Genomic DNA, 12,964 nt, shown 5'->3' on the forward strand with positions numbered 1-12,964 from the left:
AAGAACAACAGTGACAGTCTGAGATAAAAATGTAAAACAGAACAAGCAAGACAAAAAAGAATACGTATATAACATGTATGTCAGGAGATGTAATGCTATGATAAAGAGATCGTGAAGGGAGTGATTGTGACATGCATTTTCAAGCTGTTAAAAAAATCCATTTAAACTTGTGCTGTGCATTTATACACTCCGCTCACGTGTTCCCGTAAGCACGGCTCCGTCTGTAATTTCTTACAGTTTTCACACAACACCCGGACAGACAGCGAAAAACTATCTGCGGAAAATGTGACAGTGGCACAAGTGGCATGAGTTTGGACGTGATTTGTGCTGTAAGCTTCTTTGTGTGGAGGCTGAAAGGAGCCGTGCAACAGTTGGAGAGACTGCCGAACAATTTTTTTTCTGTACTGCTTTATTCAGCGAGACTTTTCTCGAGTGGAAGTGGCACTCTTTCTTTTTTTTTCTCATCGAGGAAGCTGCTAGGGTAAAAAGTTATCTCTCTCTGAAGGGTAGACACAGTCGACTGATCCCGATTGAAGGGAAGTCTTTTGATTTTGAATTGCTTGCAAGAGAAATCGACACATCCACCTGTTGATTTGCAACTGTGAGTTAACATATTTTTACACCGTTACAGGTCAAAGTTCTGTATTTTATCAACAAGTTGTTCCGTGTACGACAGATGAATGCCAAGAACACATTTCCTTAAGCTTAATCTGGGTTCTGAGTTATGTTTGATGTGGTGTTGCAGGTGATTTCAACCCCTCTGCAGCTCAATATATTTCACTAATATGGCATCCGATCCTGATGCATATCTAATAAAATCTGAGAATGCACAAATTTTCATGGTTAGTCTGCAGCACTGGGGTACTGGAGAGCGTTCATGCCAGTCAGTTCAGCGTTGTTGATAGATGCCTATCAGTCATTCTAAGAGCCTATCAGCTCTTATCTCCTTCTTCTGAGTTCAAATCTGTCTCATTGCTCGGCTTGGTTGCGATTGAACTGACTCACGGATTGTTTGTTTCTCTACTAAAGGTTAACTGTCACCAGTCAAAGCAAGAACCTGCACGCTCGCATACACACACATGAGACGTCTTAGCCGATGAATTTGTCATCTGTGTTTCACTTTTTCCTTTTTCTCTGCAAGCATCACCCTGTCTCTTTATCGCTAAATCTCTGTCTGTCCCATTCTTACTGTACCGCGAGGCAAGAGAGACTGCTGGCGTCATGTGTGTTTGATCGCACTGTAATCATTGAAATATAAGATTTACTTGCTCCCAAATTGCAGTTAAGTCTCGTTTTTTTGTGTAAATATGCGCTGACGTTTGTTTGCTATTGTGATCCTTCTCAGTCACAATAACAGTTTCTTCCTGGATTTGATGTGGCGGTCTCCTCTGTGGAGCCTCTTGCCCAGCGCATGTCTCGCAGTCATACGGCATTATCGCCAGCTACTACCACTTTTCTTCGATGCAACAAAATTAGTTAAAAATGTCATTTTATGTGTGTGTGTGTGTGTGTCTGCGTGAGTGAAATGTGAAGCCATTTGTTTCATTCATGAGCGAGTTCTCGCAGTCTTGTTAGAACCATATCCCCGCTGAGGACGGGGACTCATTTTTGCCTCTTTTAAAACTTTTGGGCTCGCTCTCTCCTCCGCTCTCTTGCGCACACACACACACACACACACACACACACACTCACACAGCCCCATTAGTATTGTAGTCTGGGATCTGGCTAAAACATCTGGCGGGCTGAGTAACTTTTCAAAGTAGTCTTTGTCCTCACTCTGTGTGCGTGTGTGCTTGCATGTGTGTGTCTGTCGGCGTGAGCAATAGCATGTGCGCGCGCGCGCGTTTGTGTGTCTGTGTAATAAGGGGCAGACTTTTTATGGCGTCCCGTCAAATTAAAACTATGATTTAAACGACTAACAAGTAATTTTTTTTCCTTCTCTCTCCGTAAAGCGAATAGCCACACCAGCCTCTGCAGATTCTGTCTGCGCGTGTCTCTGGCCGTGTGGACTGTTTAGACTGTAGAAAAAAAAAAACATAAAATAAAGATTAAGCATGGATCTGGTAACTGTAATTCTTGAGTGGCCAGTCTGGTCGGTTGTGTTATTTTATTCATGTGTAACTCTGGCCAGCTGCACCGTAGCCGAGGGAAGAGAGAGCACAGGGGGATGGGGATGTGACACCCGTCCAACTCGCCTCTGGTCCAGCTTGACTTTTCTGAAAGAACCAGTGAAATGTGGTTAGATACAGCTAACAGTCTCACCTGTTCTCTGTGTGATGGGGCTGGGCTGGGCTTGCTGATGCTGTTAAATAATCTCGCAGCAGCAGCTTTGGGCTTTGGAGGATACAGGCCTGCAGACAGTGTGAGCTGATGCCCTCAGGGCTTCTCTTCAAACCACATAAACTTTGAAAGAAGCAGGGATTCATCTCCTCTTAGAGCAGTTAGGAGTGCTTAATCGGCATATTTGAAGGTGCAGCTTCTTGGCTTGCTGCAAAAACTTTAGCTTAATGTGTGTGTCATATATAATGTCTTTGATGTCTAATGAATCATTGCCTTTGAGCTGTAAGCCACAAATATGGGCGCAGGTCGATTTTTTTTGTTTTGTTTTTGTCATTTGAATTTCAGTTGCTGCAGGCGTGATGCAAATGAACGGGTCGTCCCGGTCGTAGTCACTGGATTAGCTCAGTGGGTATATACTGTAAATGTCGTCTCACAAAGTGGGAATTAAAGACGATAGTCTTCTTGTAGTATTGCAAGTGGGGCTGGGAAATTTTTAACCTGAAATTAATATAATGATTTTCACATATACACTGGTAACTATTAAGTAAACAATAGTGCATTTAGAGCTTCCGTAGGACTCACCTTTGGTCCTGAACCAGCAGCAAGAGAGAGAGATGTGTGGATTTTGTGACCATCAGCATGTTTAAAACAATTCTCACTGAAAGGGGAAGTCTTCAAGTGGTTAACGCTGTGTGCAACGGTCCAGCAGTCCCCTTTAAAAGGACCTTGATAAGTAATATTTGTCATGGTCAGCATGTTCTTTTTTTTGTTTCTTTTTTTAAATTTTGTCTCTCACGAAAAAGAAGAAAAGTCAACTTGCTGATAAGTGTGTGTGTGTGTGTGTGTGTGTGTGGGAGTGTGGATGTGTTAACCGTGTGTTTTCGAAGTGTGTGTTTTCGAAGTGGATGCATGGATAGATGGACGACCGGAGGGAAGGAGGGAGGGAGGTGGTTCTTTTTTGAAATGGAAATGAAGGGGGCACACATCTGGGGGTCTTTGAGACTTTTGTCAAGGGGATGACGAGAAGGTGGGTGTCAGAGGCCCACAGTCAGAAGTGTGAGTGTGTGGTTAGTAGGGGGGGTGGGGGTTAACGAAGAATAGATGAGGAAGAAAAGGGGAAGAGGAAAGGGTTGCTTCTCGTTTTTAGGGAGGTAGAAGATAAGGAAAGCGGGATAAAGAAGGCAGTCTGTGGTCAGTGCTGGCCCATGTGGTGGAGAGAGAAAGAGATGGATGGATTAATGAATGGGGGGGAGGGGAGGCGAAAGGAAGTGAGACAAAAGATGAGGTAGTAAAACTAGTGATAGACATAGGCATAGAAGGAAAAGGAAATGTTTGGAACAATAAGGTGGAAATAAGAGGGGAAATAAATAAAGAAAGACAGATAGACGGATGAGGAACTCATTTGCATGGACGCAGGAGCGGGCAATGAGGCAAAGTGGGGAGAGAAAAAGGGGGCTAAAGATCACTCGCTATAGTCGAGAACTTTACGGCTGACAGTTGAATTTACTCCGGGCCTGTCTGTGTGAGTGGGCTTGTGTGCTTGTGTGTGTTGGGGTGGGTGGAAAAGCACAGCGGGGGGCATGGCGTTTGTTCTGCGACATGGCTTTTGGGCTTTTTAGTGCTTCACACCCCAAGATGTCCTCTGCCTTTTCTTTTAGAGGCCGGTTTCACCTAGATGTGAGAATCTCTTTTCTCGGAGTCACTCCCATTTTCTTTTTCTCGCTCTTTTAGTCGAGTTTGGAGCCGTTTCCATCTAATTATCAAGGGAAGTTTGGAGCAAACGCTTAAAAATCAACAGATTTTGATGAAGTCAACGGTGTGGGCTGTGTACCGCGTGGCTGTAATAAACAGAGTAGAAGAAGTAGAGGTTGCAAATTGGAAGCAAGATCAATTCTTTGCTAACTGCCACTAAACCTTTAGGAAGAAGAAGAAGAAGAAGAAGAAGAAACAATCTGGTCATCTTAATCTTCTGCTTGGGAATGTGGGAATTCATCTTGGAATGGGAATGTAATGACATTATCTGGGAAGACGCCAACAGCGGACACAGCTTCTTCTTTTCCCTCTACTTCTTCTCTCGGAGCGTAAAAAGCTCATCAGTCGAGTGAGTTGAATGTTGGCTACGCATTCAAAGAGGTGTTTCCATGAGGCACATTGGCTGGAAAACGGCTTTAAAGCCACCTCAAGATAACATACAGACGTTTCTAATATGTTCTAATTATTCACATGCTCAGGCTCCATACCTGCAAACTTAAGGCAAAGAAAAAAATATTATTTTTTCTATCATTTTGGTATCACTATGAAATCTGATCATTGAGAAATTGCCAATAAGGAATCACAGCAGGAAATAGCGGTCTCAAGACGATCGCGGGTCCTTATGCACATATGTACTAGAATGTGCATTGCAGTACTGTATGTTTGACATAGCCACAGCGAAGGATCAAGTTAAAACGAGATTACATTCCCCTCACATATAAAACGGGTTGGGAGGAGGTTGGAGAAAAACCCAGACAGATGACATGCCTTGACAGATCGACTTTACTTTTGTGATTGGCCGCTCCCTTTGCCGTCCTGTGTTCCGTCAGTTGCTTGGACAATAAGAAATATGCGCCTTATGCGTCTTTACCAGATTTGAATAAAACCTTCCGGGTATGTGTCTGTTGTGAGATGAGATAAAACAGGTGCTCTTCTTCAGGATTAGTTTGGCAAGGTGTGAATAGGGAGGTACTTAAAGCAGATTGAATATTGAAGGAATAACCTAAAACAAGTGCTGCTTGCGTTGCTTTTTTCAAGATTGGGTTCCAGTGATGTTGCACAACAGGGCAACAACTTCACACTGCCTACACATATGGGGTTATGAAGCAGCAAGTGCCTCAAATGCTGCAAGTCTCCGGCGAATGAAGCAGCTTTGACAGTTTTACAGATGAAAATGGAGGAGGTGTAGAGAAGGAGGGAGGAATAGAGGAGTTTTGCATCCTGTTGTAATTTGTTACACCTTACAATAACGCTCCGTGTGCTCAGGACCATAACCACTTCATTAGGTACACCTCTGAAATCCGACACAGCAGCTCAGCCATAAATGCCTACCTTTACAAAGACAATGATGCTCAATCTTGACTGACACTGTCAAAGACTTACTAGTTAAACTATATGTATGTTTATTAATTAGGTAACAGTAGTTTTGAAATGGTCTCTATTGTATATTTAGAGGTTTTTTTCCATGTACGATCATGATGGGCTGAAATCTTCACAGAAAGTTTCAAGAAAAACTGGCCAAGCTTCATTTTAGATTGAGCAGATATACCGATAGTACTCAGAAACACAGAAATTCTACAAGGAGAGTCCAGACATCAGCCATGGACTTACCGTCCCCCCTTTGTACTCACTCACAGATACCAGCCACGTACACCTGATTTTTTTTTTTTTTCTTTCTCATCAGGGTCCATTTATCCCTGAGAAACTAATGAAAATGTGAAAACTCATAGTGTTAAAGAAAGTGAGAACAAATCCCCCGCTCTGACGCTTTTTTTCGGATCCACAGCAAAAGTTAATGGGTCTATTCTGGGTCGAGAACCATCCTCCATCCAAATGTTGTGGAACTATCTTGATGAAGGTAATGATTTAGAGAGAACTAAACAGTTTTTTTTTTTTTTTTTTGAGAATGAGCTCAGGAGTCTGGTTGTAGAGCAGCAGCAACTTTTGTATCTCTTGTCAGACGGCAGCTGGGCGGACAGACTGTGGCTGGGGTGGGTGTTGTCTAATAGTAGCCCTTTGGCTCCGTGATGTCACTGATGCTCGGTAGATAGGTGCCAGTGATGTTCTGGTTGGTTTTTTAATCACCCGCTGTAGACCCTTCCTCTGCCTGTCCTGTGCTATGCTGTGCTGTGCATAGCCCGTGCCAGTTTATGATGTTTCCAGTCAGAATGCTTTCTATTGCTCCTCTGTAAAAGCTGACAAGAACTTGGCACGGGTCTCTAGTGTTTTTTTTTGTTTTTTTTTAAAGTTTCCTTGCAAAATATGGTTTGCATAATCATTTTCACATTATTTCTTTGTAAATTAACAACATAACATTCCTCGCCACAGTCCAGGAAAGTAAAAGCTGCCTTGGCATTCAGTCGCCAGATCAGTTTTGAAGCTCTATACAAGAATCAAAGGAACGTTAATGGCTTGGGATCTTTGATTGTAGCAAATTTAAGAATGTTATAATTGCTGCAAAAATGATCCGGCATGAAAAAACCCCCCAAAAAAACATGACTCACTGTGATATTATGATCATTTGGTTTTGAGCTTTTGATTAAAGTCCAGTTTTTGAACAGAGTCCAGCCCTGCGTTGACATCACACAGGCCCCCCGAAACCTCCCAGTCCCGCTTCCCAATGGTGTTCGACAGGGAAACGCTGCTTCACTTGGCCGGCGTGCAGATAGAAGGGCTCTGGAAAGCAATATAAAGTCAACATTGTGGGTTGAAAATGTTCCGTTGTGTGTCTGTATGCATACGCGTGTGTGTGTCTTAAGTTTGTCCAGACATTTTTTCCCGTTGGGCCGGCTGCTCGCAGGAAACGTCCGATTCTCCAGAAGTGGAAAGTGTGTGTGTGTGTGTGTGTGTGTGTGTGTGTGTGTGTGTGTGTGTGTGGGTGTGGGTGTGTATACATGGCAGAGAGAGTATAGTGTATCGGCGTGTTTCTGTCTGTGGATGTGCGTGTGTGTGTGACTGACGTAATGTTTGAGCTTACCCAGACAGACAAACCAAACCATCACACACATATCCACACACATATGCACACATACAGAGGTGTGTGTGTGTGTGTATTTAAAATCATCAGATATGCCTGGCAGACTCCGGGCAGGGTGGTTGAGATGCATGTGTGTAATGTGTGTGTTTCTGGCGGAGCTGCAGTTTGTTTTCCGTATTTTTTTGGGGGGGGGGAAAAGACAGCGAGGCGAGCGTCAACAATCAGCGTGTTGATTTATGCAGCTACTAGTTCCTTCCATTACGCCTACAACTAGCACTGAAGCTGAGTTTGTTCTCCATTATTTTTGATGTATGAGAGTCTAAGCTGCGGAGAGCAAGGTCAAAATCAACAGTCCCCTTGCTGATTTATGCAGCTCCCGGTTTCCTGCTGCTATCGTACATCAAGGCGGGGACGTTAACACCGTCGAATCCAGGCAAGGAGGGAATCTGTCTTGACTGTGGTTGGTGAGTTTGTCCCTCTCTACCAGCCACGGTGGCAGTTAACCCAACGGCAGTTTTCTGCCACTACGTTAACCAGACCAGAAAGTTTTTCTTTCCACTCCACAAACTTTAAATTTTTGATGAATCCTTCAGTCATTTGTTTTTTTTTTTTCCTCCATCACCATTCCGCTGTATTTTAGTATCCAAAACTTAAAATTTACAGCCGGGATTTCTCACTTCCAACATTGCAAGGGCAGTTTTAATTCCCTGAGGTACAGATGGTATGTAGTAATGCATTAGGAGGCCAATTTGAGCTGTTGATTTGTTTGATTTTGATAAAGAAAATTCTGTACATTATCATATTTCTGGGGTGTAGTCTTGGCCATTTAATTGCAACGTCGCCAGTCTACCCGGAGACCTTTGTTGCATGTCACTCACCCTCACTCTGTCTCCCCAAGACATCCACTTTACTTTCAACTCCTGAACGAAAGCACAATGAGCATAATGCTTCTCCTATATATAACAGTCGTCGATTAACACTCCACAGGAAATAAGAAGGACTGACACCATTAGTTTGAGAGTTTAATAGGAGCTGAGAGGCACTAAGAGGAACATATCTATTACGGGGGAAGTGGCAGTGTCTTGGTGACATGCTTGTGCATCTGTGTCAGAACAAAACTTGAAAGCGCTGGGCGTTGCTTCTTGTAATGAAAAGATTGGACCACGCCCGCAGCTTTAACCTCAACAGCTGAAGAGATCTGGTTGATCAGGGTTACTGATTTATGAAAAATTATTGGCGTGGTCCTGTTATGACAGCACATCCATTTCGAGCTACCAGGCTCCAATTGTTGGTCCTCGCTCGATTAAACCTGCCTACATTGTAGCGGACACAGCAAACCAAATCGGCGTCGCAGAGGTGGAGGTTTGAGTAGAACATGTCTAAAAAGACCTGGTTACAAATAAAGGGCACAGCAGAAGATGCAGGTTCATCTTATGTTGATAAAGTATTGTGTAGCTTAAACTTTGGGCTGCATTTGATGATTATTTATTATTTTAATTTTTTCAGATTTTCTTGATTTTCTTGAGGCATTGTTTGATCCAAAACAAAGAGGAAAAAACAAAGAAAACTTTTTCCGCCGTTAACCTGACACCAGGTTTAGGTCTTGAAATGTTTTGTTTTGTGCGCAGAACTATCCAAAACCCTCCAAATATCCCACTTCCCACGAACCAAAAGCAGCAAATCCTCACACTACAGAATTCTAACTGAGGAACTGTTGGCCTTTGTGCGTTCAAAAACAACATTGTCGCGGATTAATTCTTCGAGCTGCTAATTATTCTATTAATTCACCAATTGTTTTGGCTCGACTTTCATTTAAGCTGTAGATTTTTAGTCAACGGATTTAATTTCAACTCAAATATTCTGTGTGTAACCGAAGACGGTCGTCAGCGCACCATTTTGACGCTGACATCAGCACTTAGTGTCAGCTGCTCCTCAACTGCTGACATGTCCTCCGTCGGGAGATATCGTATTAGTATTTCCTAGCCAAGGTCTAAAAAAACTGTATTGTTTCATTCTCTTTCACACTCTTCCATCAGTCCACACGACAGAGGAGTTGTGACTAGCTGACTCAAATTGACCCTGGGGGGTTACCGTAGCTGGCAATGGAGAAGAAGACCCATTTTTTTTTTTTACTATTGTGGTTTAACATGATATTTGTGACAGAACTTTGCAAAACAATGGTTTCCCTCTAATGTAAATTTCAAGCTCATTTCTGGAACATTATAAAGGCTCCTGGCAATTTCATAGTGTATTTAAAGGTCGAATGAAGAACAGATGTATCCGCCTTTCCTGTTGTATTCGCCCGCTCCTTTTGCCTCTCATTCAGCTTTTGATGATAAATCCATGTTGCAGTAGTGATGAGTCAACAACTGTAAAAAATAAGACCTACTTCTCCGCCTGTCTGTGTAACACCAGGGGCAAATGTAGCTGAGCTGTAACTTCAGTTTCGCGCTCAGAGCGCAAACAAACAATTAGACCCAATTAAGAACTTTTTTCATACAAAAAAAATATGCAAATGGACACGTATTTTGAATTCCCCACAATGCTTTATGTATTTGGAATACAAAGAAAAGAGGCACACACAAAACAACAACACTATTCACTGTCAAGTATTCTATTTCTGCGCTGTGATTGGTCGAAAGGGAAACCCAAAATTACATAAGAATCTGCGTGCCAGTCCCCGTCTGTCTGCTTCTGATATCTGATTTCTGTCTGTCTTCAATGTTTCTGAGAACTTTTGAGCATCACGCTTTGTGAATTTAGAATACAAACAATCCAAACAACCGAACGAGGCTGTAATTATAATGTAGCTTTTTAATAAAAAACAGTGTGGTTTCCTGTCGGTCCAACGAGTAATTGATGGAATGTGGAACTGGACTCGGCCTACATGACATCTAAAAACAAACCAATATGCATCAGAAAAAGGAAAAGCCCTTCTTAACTGTCCGTCTATCGGTCTATTTATTTGCATTTATCTTAGTCTTATTAGTACATGTGAAGATCAGCACTGAGTATTTGGAACCCAAACAGCAGAAACCCGACTAAAATAATCCATTTCAGATGGAACAGTCGAGTTTGAATGTGAGACAATGTGCTCTCTGTGCTCTAATTGGTGGAACATGGAGCTTAACTCCGTCTACATAACGTCTAAAAACGCAGCAAGACACATCAAAAAGAGCCTTTCAAAGAAAATCATTTTCCCGGAGACAGAAGGGGGGGGGGGGGCGAAAAATCACTGAGAGACGAGGAAGAAACAAGCGTAATTAGTTTGACCACCATGTCATCTGAGGCGGCATTAGCAATAACAAATGAGAAAACGATAAAAGATGAGGATAAAGATAAATTAAAGTGGCTTGTGTTTCATGGTAATAATGATGAAGATGGAGTTGGAGTGTGGTCGTCAGCGTCGCTGTCCAGTGCGTTTTGGTGGCAGCTACGCAGCTTAGCGTGCGTGCGTGCGCGCGTCCGCGTGAGCAGTGGGGGGAGAGTTAGTGAGTGGGTATTTGTGTGTAATCATGTACGTCAGGCCGTCATGAATGGTGTGTTTGAGACAGAGCGGAGTGTGGAGTTCCTCGGGCTGGACCAAATTGGAAACAGAAAAACAAACATTCCCTAGGAACCCCCCCCCCCCCCCCCCCCCCCCCCCCCCCCACCTCCTCCTCCTCCTCCCACCCCTCGTCTGCCGGCTAGTGGCGCAGTCCAACCTGTCTGGGACAATGTAACGGTCTATAGTCGGAACGGACCACACACATTCGCGGAGGGGGGTCGGAGCGCAGGAGGAGGGCGGCTGCGGTGGTGGTGGCGGTGGCGGCGGGGGGTGATCTCACAATGACAGTTGGAAAAACAGACAGAAGACGCATGCGGAAATGACAGAGAGCTCAGTGATGGATTGATAGGAAAGACAGAGTGATGGAGATGGAGGAGAGAGAGAGAGAGAGAGAGAGAGAGGAAAAGTGAGATGGAAAGTTAAAAAGCTGATGGGCGGACGTGAGGAGATGAGAATGAAAGAGCGAGATAAGTCATGGTGTAGGACCAAAAATAAATAAATAAAGAGGATAAGGAGAAAAACAGAACGAGAGAGATCGAGCAAATGAGTAAGCAGCAGCTCGACTGAGTCAGAGTTCCACAGGGAAGATATTTAGAGTCACACTCTTTAAGAAAAAAGAAAACTCCTTTCTTTCCCTGTTGCGAGCACTACTAATGAGTAAGCTCGCCTGCTGGTTCTTCTTTTTCATTCTATCGCTGGTGAAGTAAACGTTTTCTCTCTGCTCTAATAGCTAATGCTATTATGTGGCCAATCATGTAATAACCGGAAGCGTGTGTGTGTGTGCGTGCGCTGTGTGCATTCTGTGGTGTGTGCATGTGTGTGTGTGTGTGTCTTTGTTTGCATTCACTCCTCATAAAGTGCTCAGCGTCCATTTATGTATATTTAAAAGCAGCACGAAGATAAAGTTCTACCTGTAACTGATATGCAAAAAAAAAAAAAAAAAAAAATCTTTATATCCTGAAAAACATGACTGTTTTTAGGATGGGCGGGTCTTTGAAATGACTCATAATTTCAGTAATGACTCATGATGTGCTTAGCTTCTCATGCCAGCAGTCCTTTTTGTATTTTTCCTTTCTTTTAAAGCAGCAGATATCCCATTTTTTTCAGATAATGACACACTCCAGCTCCCAAATAGCTGCTGTGTTAATTTTTCTATCTATAGTCGGGAAAAAGTTAGAACTGCATGTGGATGTGGTGAGGACCACACCGAACCAGGTAAACCACCGGAGAGGTATAACAGCGCCTCCTTTTTTTTTTTGCATTTAAACTCCGAATGTAGTCGCGCGACTCATAATGGAAATGTGAAGTTTATAGTTCTGTTGCGTCCCAAAGAACGACAGTTTAATATGCGCAGAAGATAAAAGAGGGGCTTTATAAGCGCCCGAGAAACAGGTTCCAAATATAGACTCCGCTCTGAAGTGTGTGTATGTGTGAAGACTTCGGACTTGTCTCCTCTACAGACACATGCACACACTGCTCAGACTGACCCAAGGAAACAGGCTTTGTATAAATACAGACTCAGATTTAGATTTGCGGTGAGAGGGAGAAAGAGGCAAGACGGATGGAAAGAAGAAGAAGGGGTGGCATGGAGAGAGAGAGTTTGAGAGAGAGAGAGAGCAAGAGAGGAGTGGTACAGACAGAAAGAGGGTGGGGTGATTTTTGTGGTTGGGGCAACAAAAGGGGGAACTGAGAGCTGTAGAGTCTTGACATTTAACACTAGAATTACCGAATAAAAGTAAAATACAAGCGTAAAACGGTCGCCGTTGGAAATTTGACACGTGAGAATGAGTTTAGTTATGAATTCCTGGAAATTGCTTGATGACGACTCTCTCGTTCTGATTCATGAGGCGATCAATATTGAAATGGAGTGAATGTTAGTAGGAACACAGAGGAAGAAGCCACTACAGTTTCCCTAATTTGAATTAATTCCTCGTGGTGTTATTAGTGCCTCTTCTGTCACCAATTTATTGGCAGCACACATTACTCAACTCTTTAATCAAATTATTTGTAGCTGACAGTGTTTTTTTCGCTTAATAGATAGCTGTTATGAGACTGCACTGATTTCTATAGTACACCCCTCCCTTTCAGTGTTTGCTATCAATAGAGCCTCCTCACTAGAAGCTTTTTAGAAAGGGGATGGTACGCATTTTTACAAAGTGGAAAAAATGACAGGTCTCTTCACTTGAGAAAAGCTGGTTGATTCTTTCCATGACACTGTTTTTCAACGTGTGTGTGTGTGTGTGTGTGTGTGTGTGTGTGTGTGTGTGGAATGCATTATCGGTGGCTTGGCTTCATCTCGTGCCCTTACAACAGTCTTCACATGTGGAAGGCTTTGTCAGCTGTCAGCTACGGTGATGAAACAAAATTGGTACAATTAGAGTGTTTGACTGGCTGGAGTCTCAGCAGGG

The 12,964-nt window shown here is 43.2% G+C and overlaps 1 protein-coding gene across 4 annotated transcripts in view; it reads left to right on the forward strand.

Moving 5' to 3' along the window:
• Positions 1–12,964, forward strand: part of trps1 (trichorhinophalangeal syndrome I) — a 125,086-nt gene that overhangs the window by 9,439 nt on the left and 102,683 nt on the right. The window lies entirely within an intron of this gene.

Source organism: Sparus aurata, chromosome 3, assembly GCF_900880675.1.
Source record: "Sparus aurata chromosome 3, fSpaAur1.1, whole genome shotgun sequence".
Taxonomy (NCBI): domain Eukaryota; kingdom Metazoa; phylum Chordata; class Actinopteri; order Spariformes; family Sparidae; genus Sparus; species Sparus aurata.